The sequence below is a fragment of the Beta vulgaris genome, chromosome 9, assembly GCF_026745355.1.
Source record: "Beta vulgaris subsp. vulgaris cultivar EL10 chromosome 9, EL10.2, whole genome shotgun sequence".
Classification (NCBI taxonomy): domain Eukaryota; kingdom Viridiplantae; phylum Streptophyta; class Magnoliopsida; order Caryophyllales; family Amaranthaceae; genus Beta; species Beta vulgaris.
The window spans coordinates 40,340,297-40,356,226 of record NC_079210.1 but is presented as its reverse complement, the minus strand read 5'-3'; positions in this window follow the sequence as shown (position 1 = coordinate 40,356,226).

Below are 15,930 nucleotides of genomic sequence, written 5' to 3'. Positions count from 1 at the left end.
ACTCTTAAACTTCCCCTGAAGAGAACCGATGGACTACCAACAATGAGAGACACAAGATGCAGAAAGCAATCTACAGAGTTCGAAGATGACCCAAAATTAAGTCTATGGTTGCTAATTGTTATATGCTATCTGCCACATCTTTCACCTACATGAAATCTTGGAATGTGGTTTTGGAAGGAGGAAACCTCCAGATCTAGCCATTATCGAGCTTTTTACCATGTAAACAGTTGGGATTTGAAGAATGGAAGTGATTTTGAAAGGGTAACCTAAGTCCTAGAGGGTTTCGTGCTTTCACAGCTTAAGACGGTCTTCTAATCAACATCATTTCGCACTGAAAATGTTAATGCTCTAAAATGATTGCATAATTAAATAAGTAAATCACAATTAAAAAGAATTCCCTTACATCATCTGTAACTCCCACATTCATCATAAGTCATAACATTCCACATTTGAATACCTTCTATTTTTTGGGACATAACATAAACTTCACTCAAAATCAACTTCCAATTTATAATTATATTTTCTTCCTCTGCAATCCATATCACCATATAGTAATCTCATAAGTACCACATTCTTCATAATAACCTAGACTTTCTTCTACTTCTCTGGACATAGTCATCAAGACCAAAAATTCAACATTTAATCACCAAAATCTTCACAATTTGCTTCATTTTCCCATACTCTCACCATACACAAATACAAAATCTTCCTATCATTAAAAAAAGTGACTGTTTTTTTTTTTGTAAAAGGAGGTAGCAGTATTTCAGAGTAAAAATTGTAGCAATGAGAAGAATCTATAAAGCAAGGAAACAATAATTCAACTTCCGTAGTGTTTATAGTTTGCTAACCTTATACTTGACCAATCTATGCATATAATATTACCTTATGTAACTAAATCCCTAACTATATATGATGCATATAATACTTTTGAGGAGATGAAACTGATTTGTGATTGTGTACCTTCTAAACTAAGAATTCGGACAACATCAGATGAGCTTTGTTATGAGCTTCTGCAAGATGTCTTCAACCAGACTTTCCCTTGACTTGTCGAACTGCTCCATTTTCTTTGAGTAATCTGCCTCAAGGTTTGCTTTCTTTTGCTCATAGTCTGCTTCAAGTTCCTTTCTCATGTCAGCAATCTCAGTCTTTTCGGCTTCCATGTCTGCCCTCACAGCATCCATTACCTCTTTTGGCACCACATATGAACGCAGCAAGCAACACTCTTCTTCAAGACCTTATTGGTGACCCCCACCAAATAGCCGCCTACGACCAGGGTACTCCTTGTCCATCACACCCATAAAAGCATCTTTAGGGTCACTTTCATCTTCTGTGGGTTGGTAACTCTTCATAGCTTCCTATAATTCACATAAACAGAATTATAGGTAGCGAAATCAATATCAATATCAATATCAATATCCTAAATCAAGGTATCATAAACAAAATTATATTGTAGGCAGAATCAAGGTATGTTGCTGCCTATAATTCAGCATCCTAAATCAACGTATCTAGTAATATCAACACATGGATAGCCAAAAATAACAATATCAGCATCCTAAATCAGCGTATGAACAAACATACAATTTTTCTTGCTGTATCCTCAAATGTATCAGCATATTTCTTCTTTTCATCTCTTGCACGAGTGCGCTCAAATACTTGAGCCAACGAGGGGAACTGCTTGTTAGGATCTTCATTTTTCTACCCGAAAAAGAAGACAGTTTACCATTACAAGGGCCACAATAAGAGTATTTACCATGCATTAAGTGAGATCTAACTAGAATTAGTTTGATTGAGAGCTAATCTTTGGCTTCCTAGCATACTCAAACTACACAAAAAAAGTGACACTAGAGAGAACATTAGGGAAGTGACTTACCATTCTTCACGTATCCTTGCAAAGCTTTTAGGTCCAGCAGTGTGATTGTTCTTTTGAGCTTTCCTTCGACTTTGATTAAGTGAACATCGGGCCTACACATACATGCACAATAAAAAAGCTAGGTCCTATCAGAGATCACTTAAGTCAAATGCAAAAAAAGTATCAATTTAAACATATTTCGAACTAATCTGAAGTTCTGAACTATTGTGCAGGCAAAAATGTGTCAAATGAAGACATATCATAATTTAATTGACAGTCTTGTCATTATTGGCTACAAGATTTATCCAAAAGTTACAATTTTGATATTTCATAATTTAATTGACATGTCTTTCATGATTACAGGCACAACAGGGCGAAGTTACATTGGCAGCAAATCTTTCTGATCCGGATACAAATTTGAATTGGCATCTAATGTTCCTTCTATTGGTTTGGTGAGCTTATGTGGTTTTTACTATGTCCACTTTTCCAATTTCTTTAGCTGTGTTTAGAGGTTTGTGATCCAAAGTATAAATTGAGTGGCTTCTCCTTCTCCATATTGTCTATTTGGTAAGGCTAGTTGGTCATCAGAATTTGCCTTGTTCACATTCATAAGCTTGTTCTAGAAGGTACTTCTTTTATTACTATTTTATTTTTGTGGAACCAGAAGCATGTCAAATGTCTTTTGTTGGTATTCCATGACCAGGGGAAAAAACAAAGGTGGAGGGGTGGGGAGAAGATTTCCTTAGATTATTACTTGTTGCCATGGTTCTATCACTTCTGTGTCCATGCTCTCCAGTTTCATGCTGTTTTTTTTTAGTTTCTGTCTTAATACAATTGAATGGTGATGATTGTGTTCTGTATTTATGATGCTGCAGCCAAAGGCAACTTTTAGATTTCCTTGTGGTGAAGTTTCATTAGAGGAGAAAGAGGATGAAGAAGTGAAGAGAGTTTTATCAGTGAACGGTATTGTGAAAGGCTCAATTCTTAATGGGGTTTGCACTGCTTTGTACAAAGATGAAAATTTGAACCTAAGATACTCCTATAAGGTCAGTTTTAAGCATACCTTCTCTTCTTTCTTGTTCCATAGAACCAGCAGCTGCTTGAAATCCTCTCCGGTATAGTTTAGGCCTTTTCATCCATCGCAGATTGTTGGTGGTGTACTTATGGTAATGCTTTTCTTGAATCGGCACTTATGAATCCTCCAGGCAGCACCAATAGACTTTAGTACCCATTCCTTTCCTTCTTCGGGAACCAGGTATTTGGACTGAAGATGAAGAACAACATTATTAGTTTAGTACGTAGAAGGGAAGTACAGTAGTGTTGCTGTATTATTGCACTTAGAAGCAGACACAAGACCTACCAAAACGTACTCCCACAACTTATCTTTGCCAGGCACCTTTCTCCAACTCCTATATGTCAGTGGAGCATTACCGTAGTCTCGAGCAATGGTCCCTAGGAATCTTGAAAATTCACCTATTGTGTCCTTTTCAGGTGTGACTGGTCCAATAGGCTGTCCAAACTCTTTCAAAATAATGGCCTCACGCTTCTCAAGAGGGCGCATATGCACTGCATGCATCATAGTAGGACCCCTTCCAATTGCAACTAAGCAAAAAGTTCAAAGTAACTATAAACAACCCACATATAATATATATATATATAAACAATTTGGAAAAAATAATAATGCATATGGCGGAACCAGATCAGAGCTCAAAATAGTCTTTCAAACATATACTACATATATAATGCATATGGCAGAACCAAAACATTGAGACTCAAAGTTGCAAGATTTTATTCTCGCTTCATCACCTCATCACTGGAGCAGGATTTCAGAAACAGCACAGAAGATGTAAAATTTATAAAGCAGAAACAACACAATTAATATTGCTCCAGGAGGATTCTTTTGGCTTGCACTTCTTGATTCTCTACGTGCCCTTCCTTGCCCAAGTGTTTGGCATAGTCCCTCTCAGCCTGAACACAATGTAAAACTATTCATAGGGCGATTTTGCAGTAGGGAAAAACAGTTGCGTTTCATCTTTGCTGAACCAAACAATATGCTGTCATGGCTGATTGATTTTTTCTGTTTAACCATTACAATGTAAGCTGTATTGAGTTGAACAAGCAATGAAATTAATACATTTTCAGCAGTTGTTGCTCATTTATGTTTCTACAGTTATGCTATTTCTGACTGTTTCTGATCAATGTTCAGCTGGCCAAGTTGTCCAGTAAGTTGTTGGGTAATGGTCAACGATCGATTTTCTATCGGTTGTTTGAGAACTGGCCCTGGCTAGGTACCTGGGTTCTGTTATCCTCTATGCCCCTGGCTAGGTAAGGGTTCTGTTATCCTCTATGCCCCATCGTCTTCTTCAAGTGTCTTTCTAGTCTAATCTGGGTTTGTTTTCTCACTTTGTATCTCTTATCACAGGGATTGTTCTGTTCATTTTGAGAATTGACTATTATAAAACAAAGTGAATATTGTTTTCTTATATCTCATATATACAAGTCAAATTCGATGATATTTCTGTTTATAGTTGATCATGATAAATTAGTTGATCAAATGATCGCTATCGATAAAGAATTAAACTTGATCTCCCCACATAATGCACAAAGTATAAAACCTTTAGCATATTAGTATATGTTTGGCTAGTATTAGTAGCTCTTTTTCATGTTGATTGAGTTGGTCATGCTAATACACTTTCAATGTCCTCATTCATTCAACCAAGGTCAAAATTCATCATATATTCTGATCACAAACTTTATCTCCACATTTTTTAAATCTTTCCTAATGAATTTCTTAAATTTTTTACCTTGTTGTTCAGTCTCATTCACAGTGTTTTGTTCAGCCTCGTTATCATCCACATCCTCATTGCCACTATCATCCATCTCCTCTTTATCACTATCATCTTCCTCGTCATTGCCATCATCATCAGCACCTTCGTCATTTTCTTTTGCTGCTGATTCACCATCATCTGCTGGGTTTTGAGATTCTCCATCACTTTTATCCTCTTCATCTACATTGACATGTCGTGTTTCATCCAATTCTATCACAGACACAATTTGTATGTTAGAATCACATGCATTTGCAGGGTCTATATTAATTCAACTTCACAAAAAAGATTTACCTAAGAGCCATTCTAAGTCTGCATCAACCACAAGTTGATTTTCAAGACAACCAGCTAAAGGTGTAGGAGTTTCCAAGGCGGCTTCCTGATTTGGTTGTTTCTTCTTCAAGATCAGTTCAGCCATAGTTGGTGCTTTCCCTTTTCCATTTTCACCAACTTGTCTCCGTTGTTTACTCTGCTTTAGAAGTTTGTTTAGCATCATTGGAGGTACATACTTTTGGGAAGGAGCAGATGATCGAGTCATCACCTGTTTATGTAACAATTTCTGCATTTTCTGCATTTTATGTGCTAATGTTAGATGATAAATAAATAAGTAGCTTCAAACAGAATAGGGTTCCGAAGACCGACTAACTGGCTTAGTGGGTTCAAAAGCTGCTGTAGCACTTCCTTCCTGCAGTATAAAAAACATGATTGTCATGAGAATTGATGCATAATCAGCAGATCACATAAACCATTACATCCATATAACAACCAAAAACATATTCTTGCACTACAAATTACAAAAAAAAGCTTACTGTTCTTTCCAATTTTGTGACCCATCCACAACACAAACACACAAAAAAGAAGTGTAAGCAAGAAAATACGATGAAAAAAGGGATCCATACACCGGATGTCATAACTTCAAGGCATTATTAACAAAAAATAAAATAAAAAACAGAACTGTTGGGTTTTAAATCAGATGCTCGCAAGTAAATCACAGAACTGTTGGTATCTAAAGGGTTGGGAGGTGTAAATCACAAAAATAAAGTAAATCACAAAATAAAATAAGCCTATTGACAAGCAGGAAGAGGATGCCTTGGGAGGTGTAAGATTTATGGGACAAAGCGATTCCAAATATTACTTCTGTCATTTCAATTTGTTTAAGAAGTGTTCTCAGATCAATGAGCGATAATAGTCACAACAACGTACCAATTTCGAAACTGCTTTAGCATTATTTGACCTTTGTTGTTCCTCCTCTTGCTCTTCTTCACTAGACTGACTACCAGGAGAATAATCAGGATCCTTGTTTCCCTCTTTAGATCCCTTTGCTTTCTCTTCCTTTTTTTGTTCTTTTTGCCGTCCACCAAGTTCGTCAGTGACCTGCTTATGTCTAGGATTCCAGACTCAAGCAATCTGGTCCTGCACTCCTCAACTCGCTGCATTCTGCCTTTCTCATAAGCATTCATTGTCTTCAAAGCCTTACTTCCCTTTGCCATTTGTAACCTACACATTACATTAGAAACTGATTCAGTAGCAATCTCATTAACAAGGCATATTCAGATAATAAAATCTACAATAATTCAAGTTAAAGGTACAACAAAGCACTGAAACAGATTCATCATGCAGATTTAGATACCCTGAAAAAGAGCATGAAACAGTTGGAAGTATCATTAACAAAGAATAAGTAGCAGATTGAACATGCATTAACTAATTAATAAGACAACCTCAAAGAAAGTAATCTATACGTTCAAATCATTCAACAACATTGTCGAAATCCTCATCTGCTTCCATCCAATCCCACACGGTATCATCAAAATCTGAGTCTTCACGGTTTTGCTCATCTGTTGCAACACCATCAAGAGTGACATTTGCATCCATTACCATAGGCTCTATATCTTCCCTTGATAAGATAATTTCTGTATCATCAATACTAACAAGGGAAGTTGAGGCATTGTCTTCGGGCACACACCTATTAGAGTGTGCAACCTCTTCACCTTCCCCAAAATCATAAATGTCCCTTGGAATTGCATTCATAACATAATTCAACCTCGAGCTAATAGGATCTGGAGCATACCAAACTTGGTGCACTTGAGACGGCAAAACAAAGGGATCATCCAAGGAACAAAACTTGTTGATATTAACACAAGGAAGCCCATAGTTATCCTTTTCTTCTTGGTACCACTCACACCGAAACAAAACAACGCTAAACTTAGACCAATAATTCAGCTCTATAATTTCAAGTATCGAACCGAAGTAAGCCACCTTCCCCAAAACTGGATTCTTGTCCTTAGTGCTTGCAAAGCTTGGAGTTAATGCAACTAAAGATACACCACTATTTTGAGTTTTACATCTAGTGTCACGTTCTTTGGTGTAAAATCTAAAGCCATTAACGTAATAGCCTGAATATCTCTTTGTTGTACACTTGGACCTTTAGCTAACCAAAAGATGTGATCCGGGACATCGCTCACCACTGCTTTATTTCTAAACCACTTAGTAAACTCATGGCTATGGTCTCGTGCCTGAGCCCACTTACTTTTCCTTGACTGACAACTAACATACAGTTCATGTTCACTGCATTAAAATTTTCAAAAAGAATTATGAGCAGGTAAGTTAGTAAGTTAATTAATGCTATTATTTATTTTTACCTGATATACTCATTGACTTCTTCACTATCAGAATTGAACAAGGCATATCGATGCGCCTGTTGAAGGGAATTAGCATCCAAAGTGAATAAGTTGCCTTTCCTTCTCTTCTTTCCTCCCAATGGACGACCAACCCTTCTAAAGATGATAACATCCGATTTACCTTCCTTGTCTTCATTGGAATGAGTTGACTTCACTCCTTGCATATACGTGCAAGAAAATTTGAGCACTCATCTAACCAAATTCTGCCATGGATCCCTCTGGATGGCTTCGATTACGCACGTATGACTTTAATGTACAGAGATATCGTTCAATGAAGTACATACAACGCCCATGCACAGGACCCCCAAGCTTAACTTGATCCACTAAATGAACAGGAAGATGTACCATAATATCAAAGAATGAAGGTACAAATATCTTCTCAAATTCACATAATGTCTCAGTTATTTCAGTTTGCAAGCTATCAAGGTCTTTTGGATCAATAACCTTGCCGCAAAGCTTTCGAAAAAAAGCTCCAAGCCTAATGAGAGGAATTGCCACATGCTTGGGTAAAGATTTTCTCACAGCAACTTGTAGTAGGTAATGCAATATAATGTGTGCATCGTGACTTTTATACCCAACAACTTTCCTTTCGGAGGAACGCACACAACGAGCAATATTAGATGCACATCCATATGGTAGTTTTGCTTCCTTCAAAGCTCGACAGAAGATATCTTTCTCTTGAGGTGACATAGAAAAGCTCCCTTTTTTGAAGAAAACATGTTTACCATCATCTGCAAGTTGAGGATGCAACTCTTCTTTGAAACCTAAATCCATAAGATCAAATCTACCTTTTGCATGATCCTTTGTTTTTCCCTTAATATCCAACAAAGTCCCAAGTAGATTATCACAAAGGTTTTTTTCAATGTGCATCACATCCAGATTATGCCGACAAGAAATATCCTTCCAATATGGCAAGTCAAAAAACCATGGTCTTTTTTTCCATGGATACTGGGGATCATTCCTCCTCCTAACAGTTTTTCCAAAAAATTTCCAAAATTCAACAACTCACTATGAACTTCGATCCCAGTTAAGGGTTTTGGAGGAGGTCGTTGCTCCTCTTTTCCATTGAAAGACTTCTTACTACTTCGAAAAGGATGATTTGCATCCAATAGTCTTCGAAAGTCCATGTAACACATCTTTCTACTATTCTTCAAATACAAGTGGGGAGTTTCAAAATTGCACTCAGGACATGCAAATTTACCCTTGGTTTTCCAACCAGACAACATTGAATACCCTGGAAAATCACTAATGGTCCACATTAATGCGGCATGCAACTGAAAAGTTTGATCATTGTACTTATCATATGTTTGAACTCCATTATTCCACAAATCTAAAAGTTCTTCCTTCAAGGGTTGCATGTAGACATCAATATTATTGCCTGGAGACTCGGGACCAGGGATCAACAAGGACAACATAAGGTACTCCTGCTTCATAAACATCCAAGGGGGCAAATTATAATTGATTAAAACCACAGGCCATGTGCTATGTGCAATGGTCATTGTTCGAAAAGGATTGAACCCATCACTAGCTAAACCCAACCGGACATTTCTAGAGTCCTTGGAAAAATTTGGATACAAAGAATCAAAATTTTTCCATGTCAATCCATCCGCCGGATGACGTAGATTCCCATCTTCCTCACGTTCATCAGCATGCCAAGCCATGGATTTTGCTGTCTGGGAACACATGAACAACCTTTGAAGCCTAGGTTTCAATGGAAAATGCCATAATACCTTGGCCGGAATGCGAGACTTCTTCTTAGAAGGCTTAGCTATACCGTTTCCTTGATTCTCTTCCGGTTGTTTCCATTTTGATGTATGGCAAACATGACATTCTTCTGCATCTTCATATTCTTTCCAATACAACATGCAATCATTAGGGCATGCGTGAATTTTTCGATAATCAAGTCCCAAATCTCTTATTATTTTTTTAGCTTCATTAAAATTTGAAGGAAGGTTAGCATTGGGAATAACCTCTTTCCAAAGCTTAAGAAGATCATCAAAAGCCACATTACTAAGACCATGAAGAGTCTTGTAAAGGAGGAGTCGAATGATGAAAGATAGCTTTGAAAAGGTCTTACATCCAGGAAACAACTCTTGGTTGCCTTCTTCCACCAATCTATGAAACTTTCTAGCTTCCTCATTTGGCCCTTGGGAGTTCCCAGCCCCCACTATGGTCTCTCTGAACCGTCATGCATTAATTCATCTATGCTATCATGCATGACAAAGTTATCTTCTTCCATAACATCGACTTGCCCCATGGATACATGGTCCTCCCCATGGAAACTCCAAATTTCATAGTCATCCACAAAGCCATCCACTTTTAAGTGATCATAGACTTCACTTCTATGACACCAATACCGATTCTTACATTGCTTGCATGGACATCTAATTTGATTCCCTCGGGATGCCTTAGCAAATGAAGCATTAAGGAAATTAACCAATCCGTTTTCAAATTCAGGCAAGCGTCTAGGTAGCCTCATCCAACTCCTATCCTCCCTCATACTAGCCTGAAATTTTTAGTCAACTAACGTGAAATTTTAAATTTAAATGATAAAATTTCATACATAAAAATATAAATGATATTCATTGACAAACACTTTAAATGAAACCATTATCATCAATCAATGAAACTTATATAGTTGAAATACTACTATAACCGCACGAACAACAATATTATAGGAATTACCATTAAAATTTAACCCAATTATTGTAATTGACTCCACGATATGCATAGAAATTCATGAAGATGAGAAAAGATTTTCAATTGCCAAAGCCTTTGAAATACTAGCAATGAACCTTGAGATATCTTAGTCTTACGGTGCCAACATTAGTCAAGTTTAAATTTACAAAACAAATGGAATCACAATAATAGCTGCAGAAGTAGAGCTATACAGCAGTGATGCAGCAACGAGCACAACAATAATGACGACCAACAGTAGAAGAATCAAAAAAGAAACATCAAACCTAGCATCCGAAACTTTAAACTTAGAAGCAACTTAAAATAACAAAGACAAAACATTAAGAGTTACAATAGCCACAAGATGATGAGTTAATCTTTTTGAAAAGAGGAATGAATTTGTTTAGGGGGAAAATTGGCACTATAATAGGATGTTCATGCAAAGTCTAAAAACCCATCAACACCCTCACTATATTCGGGCAATGAATGATCACTTATTTTCATCCATTCCTTACAAAAATCCATCCCCTAAATTCAGAGAGTAAAGTAATTCAGAAAGATGTATACAACATCCCAATGAGATATGCACAAAGTGAAACTACATATATATATTAATACACACGTAACAAGAAAAACAAGTATTAGCACCATGAACATTAGTTTAACTATACAAAGTTATTTCATAAAGTATAACACTTACCTTGTCCACAACCACAAAGCTATAGACCTTTTGAATTTCACTAGTTTGGTCAAAATCAACCTGACCAAGAATAAGAACACATGAATTTTGTGTCAATGTTTGATAAATTGATTTAAAATTTTGGTCCTAAGTTAATGTAAGTTAACGAGAGAGTTTTTCATTTAAAATTTAACACCCTATAAAACACATTAAAACAACAATGAGGGGGCAAAATCCATGATAGTCAATCAACAAGAACATTTGATATCACTATAATGGAATAAATTAGGCTAAATCACTTACTCAAATCCTAGGAGCATCGTAATTCAAGAGAATTCATGTATAGATATGAAATTAATGTAAAGATATAATTTTTATCAATAGACCATCACTACTAACACATATCTGCGCAAACAAAATTAAATTGGGGGCTAGTAATAAAACAAGTAATTTAGAATGAAGAAAACACATTCATAAGATGCATTCTCAAATCACATTTAACAGAAAGTTTTAACACAAATTATCTAAAATCATAAAACTAGTGTTGAATAAGTTACAACTTATGTTTTCAGTAATTTGAGTAATCCGACGAACCCCAGGAGAGAGAGAGTGGAAAAACTTACCGGCGGTTGACCGAATCGACGAACCCCAAAGTCAGTAATTTAGAAGCAAGTATTACCGGCGGTTGACGGTGGTCTTTGGTGGCCGACCAAACAGCAGCCCATTCTGCAGAAGATGACCGAAGTGAGGACGAATAACAACAAGGCAACAGAGGACGTCGAAGAATTGAAGAGCATAACACGCCGGACGACCGGACGACAGCCGTTCTGCAGAAGACCAACAACAAAGATGATGGAGTGGCGGAGTATTGGGTGTAGCTCAGTCGCGTGTAAGTTTTGAAGGGGAAAACCCTTTGATGAAAGAGAGAGTTGGTGGGAAAATGGGAGAGTTTGTGGGTTTTGTTTTATGATAGCCCGCTTCTTAATATTTTTTTTTTGTTTTATTTCCTACAATGCAACGTTTTTCATAAAGTGTTGCGTGTAAACGTTGCTTAAATCAGTAGCATGCAACACTTTGGCTAAAACGTTGCTTAAAATGTTACATTAGATTGTAATATGCAACGTTTCGATTAAAAGTGTTGCAACATTATACTATTTGTTAAATAATGCAACACAAAAAAAAGTGTTGCAACCATATTGTTGCAATAGCCCAGTTATGTAGTAGTGCCCTGTTATGGAAAGTAACCCCTCTGAAACAAGTTCAAAAGTAACTTCTGTTACGAAAAGTAACCCCTCCGAAAACGAATTTTACGCTTGGGCTTTTTTTATGGGATGAGAGCTTCATTATAAAGCCTAGCTTGGGCCTTTATTAGCTAGCCACACTATTTGTTCAAGGTGTGTCATGCCTTATACAAAAGTTTGTGCAAAAATAATTACTATTATTGTCAATTCATATATAGTAGGTTTTTTTTTACTAAATAATACAAATTTTTACCCATTCTCTCGCAATAATACAAATTTTAGATTATTTTTCAATAATACAAACTTTGCATCAAAATTCCTCCAGTAGCTCAAGTTAACTTGTAACCGCTAAAACAGGACAAAAAATTTACATAATGATCTTTTTTCTTTCTCCCTCCTCCCCCAACCCCAAACCACCTGACCACCTCACCTTGTTGCCTCCTACAACAAGTTAACAACCGGTATTGTCCTACTGGAGGACATATGATCAAAAATTTGTATTATTAAAAAGAATTAAAAGTTTGTATTATTGCGAGAAAACGGATAAAAATTTGTATTGTTGTTAAAAATTCCTATATAATATACTCGTCTTAAAAAAAAGATGCAATAGGTTGATTTGTATGCTTGTCAACTCAGTAATTTAATTATTATTAATATCTTAAATAATTGATCGAGTAAAAGTTATATCAAATTGATATATAAAAGAAGTACCTTGTATTGAAACTTAACCAAAATTGTTATACATAATTGAACAAAAAAATTCATTATATAATACTTTTTTTGTTCTGTTTTAAATGAAATATGGGAAATTGACATAAGGATTTAGGATAGAAGAGCAATAGAGAGACAAAAAAAAGAGGATTCATGTTATGAGGAGACAAATAGAAAGAAGTAAACACCAAATAAATTAATGTTTCATTTATTTTGAAACCAAAAATAGTAAGTATTTCGTTTATTTTGGAACATTGAAATATGTATGATACAAAATTCTAGGTAAGAAATGGATCACGGATATATGTAATTGTATTTTTTTATGCAAAACTGATATGTATATGAAATAAAATCTGATTAAGTCATTGTATTTGAATTAAGTAATATCTGATCAAGTCATTTTCTTTTTAACCGTGATCAAGTCTTTGTTTGACAGTGTAGTAAAGCACAAGAATAACGACATTATAGGACGTGATATCACGTATGCAGGCTACAACTAATTTTAGTGCTTTGGTCCTTTAAATTGAAAGCTTCACATACTATTTTTATGGTGTACTTCTATATGTGAAACAGTGAAATTGAAGTGTACGCCAAAAATGGCAGGTAATCGCGTATCCCGTTTATTATTGGTGGCAGCGCTGTTGACTGTGGCATTATTCATTGTGGAGTCCATATCCGATCAACATGATAGTCCAAGTCTACCATGCCCAAACCGGAGTTGGTCTAGCCTACGCAACGATGATCCACCAACACCAATAGCACCACCTCGTTCGCCGCCTTCTCCATGTCCAGCTCCTCCCCAATTCCCACACAAACCGGCAGTAGGCGGTAATTAGTATTCAGTATATATTCACACGCGATTGCATGGGAGAATAAAGGCCTCTTCTCTACCTTTTCCAATAACTTTTGTATCCTTCGAGGCTACGCTTGAAGGCCATAGAACCACAGGATGGCATAATTGTAGTTTTGTTTGTCTAATGATCTTTTGTGTTGGAAGATTTGTTGAATTGAGACTTGAGACTATGTATCGTGTTAAGCTTTAGCTGTATTAGTTTGACAATTTCGTTAAGATATTCCTTTTTTTTTTGGAAAAATTGTCAAGAATAAGTCAACCTTTGTGTTGACCGCTTTTAACAAGTTAACCTTCATTTATTCCAATAGCAAGTAAAGCTTGTACATGAATTAGCTTTTAACAAGTTTTTTTTAATGCTAACCTGCAATAGTAGGTTCCAACAGGTAATTAAAGATCCGTTAGGTTTATTGCAATTAATCTTTAAATTTTTTCCCACCTGTTATAAAACCCACCCAACTGCTTCTTCCTACCTCTTTGATACTCTGCTTCTTCTTCCCTTCTTCCTCCTTTTCGTTTTTTTTTTCCTCTGTTATCTGATCCCAACTGACATTACTCCTCAAATGAACAACACATTAAAGCTATCATTTTTATAAGCCCTACTCAAATTTTCATCATAAATGATAAACCCATTTGTTAAATTAACAAAATTATCACCTACAACACCCCACCATAGCACATGATCAGACCCAGGTAGCATACCAAATTCACTAACCTTAAAAGAACAATTGTCAACTATTGTAAAAACACCTCTCAATTGATGTTGCAACATTACAAATTCAGACTTTAAACCAGCCAAAGAGGTGTCATTCGAACATTTTGAATCAGAAGAATCAGAAATACAGCAGAGATTCAAAACAATAAGGTCCATTAAAAGGGATCTTAGAAACCCTAAAAAGACCAGTTTATATGCCATAGGAAGGGACGATCTAAAACACATATGGGCACCCCTCCCTACCTATTCCCCACAACTTAATCCTCAAATTTGGAGGATACCCTTTTCAATTGAACATCAAAATACCCGAAATCAGGTCAGAAATCTGACTAATATTGTGTAGATTGAAAGATAGAGGAGAAAGAATCAAATCAAAGAGTAGCAATAATAGAAACAATGAAGATGAAAAAGGAAGGTGAAAACATAGAAATAGTGATTTCTTTGCCCAACAAATATGTCGAGAAAAAAAAGAGATGAAATTCGTGAAGGGTTTACCTTACTGGCGGAAACCCAGAAAGTCAGAAACTTTATCGTGTCAATGAAATCGGGACTAAGCACGGTGCAGAAGAAATAGGTAGGAGAGAGACAGGGGGAATTCTGGTGCGAGAAGAAATTGCAACCCTAATTGGAGACGAAGAACAGGATAGAGAGAGTGTGTTATACGAACAGTTAGGGGAAATGAAATGTAAAGGGAATTTTTTTTCCAGAGTCAATAAGTCAAAGGGAATAGTAAGTTTAAATTGAAAGTTTACAGGTTGTTCAGGTCATAAGTAAAAAAACTCGTTAAAAGTTAATTCATGTACAAGCTTTACTTGAAACTGGAATAAATGAAGGTTGACTTGTTAAAAGCGGTCAACACAAAGATTGACTTATTCTTGACAAATTTTCCTTTTTTTTTTGTTCTTCAAAACTAGGGCTTTATGTAAGTGTGACATTAATAATTCGATGACTTACCTACCAAGGGAGCCCTGGTATATTACACATTTATTCCTTTGTTTTTCTTTATTCCAGTCACATTCTATGAGATTTTACTTCCCATGTACATGTTGAACATTATATCTGTGATTACCTCTCAGAAAACAATAACAGATTCGTATTTCAAATATATATAGGGTTTTGCTAAACGACGTTCTAGAATTTTCTACTAACGCCTTAACTACAGTATTTTTATACTGTATTTATATATTTCCTTAAACCCTCCTCCAATTTCAAAATTTCACTTCCCCCTACACCACCACCACCATCTTCTTCTCCACGGCACCACCACCATCATCTTCTCCACGGTACCACCAACACCATCGTACCCCGACACACCACCACCACCATCTTCTTCTCCATGGCACCACCACCACCACCACCACCTTCTTCTTCTCCACGGCAACGCCACCGTACCCCGACACACCACCACCACCCCATTCTCTCTTTTGTTTTTTTTTCCTTTTTTTTTAAAAAAGGGGGAGCCCACCAAGGACGCCCCCTTTGTTCTGAATTTTTTTATACAAAAAAGGAGGCGTCCACTAAGGACGCCCCACCACCGGCGGAGGCGTCCTTGGCAGGCGCCTCACCATGTGGTGCAGCGCGTGCCAAGGACGCCTCCATCAGTGGTGGGGCGTCCTTGGTGGATGCCTTCCTTTTTTAAAAAAAAAAATTCAATGTAAATGAAGAAAAAATAGAGAGAAGAAGGGGGTGGTGGTGGTCTGTGGGGG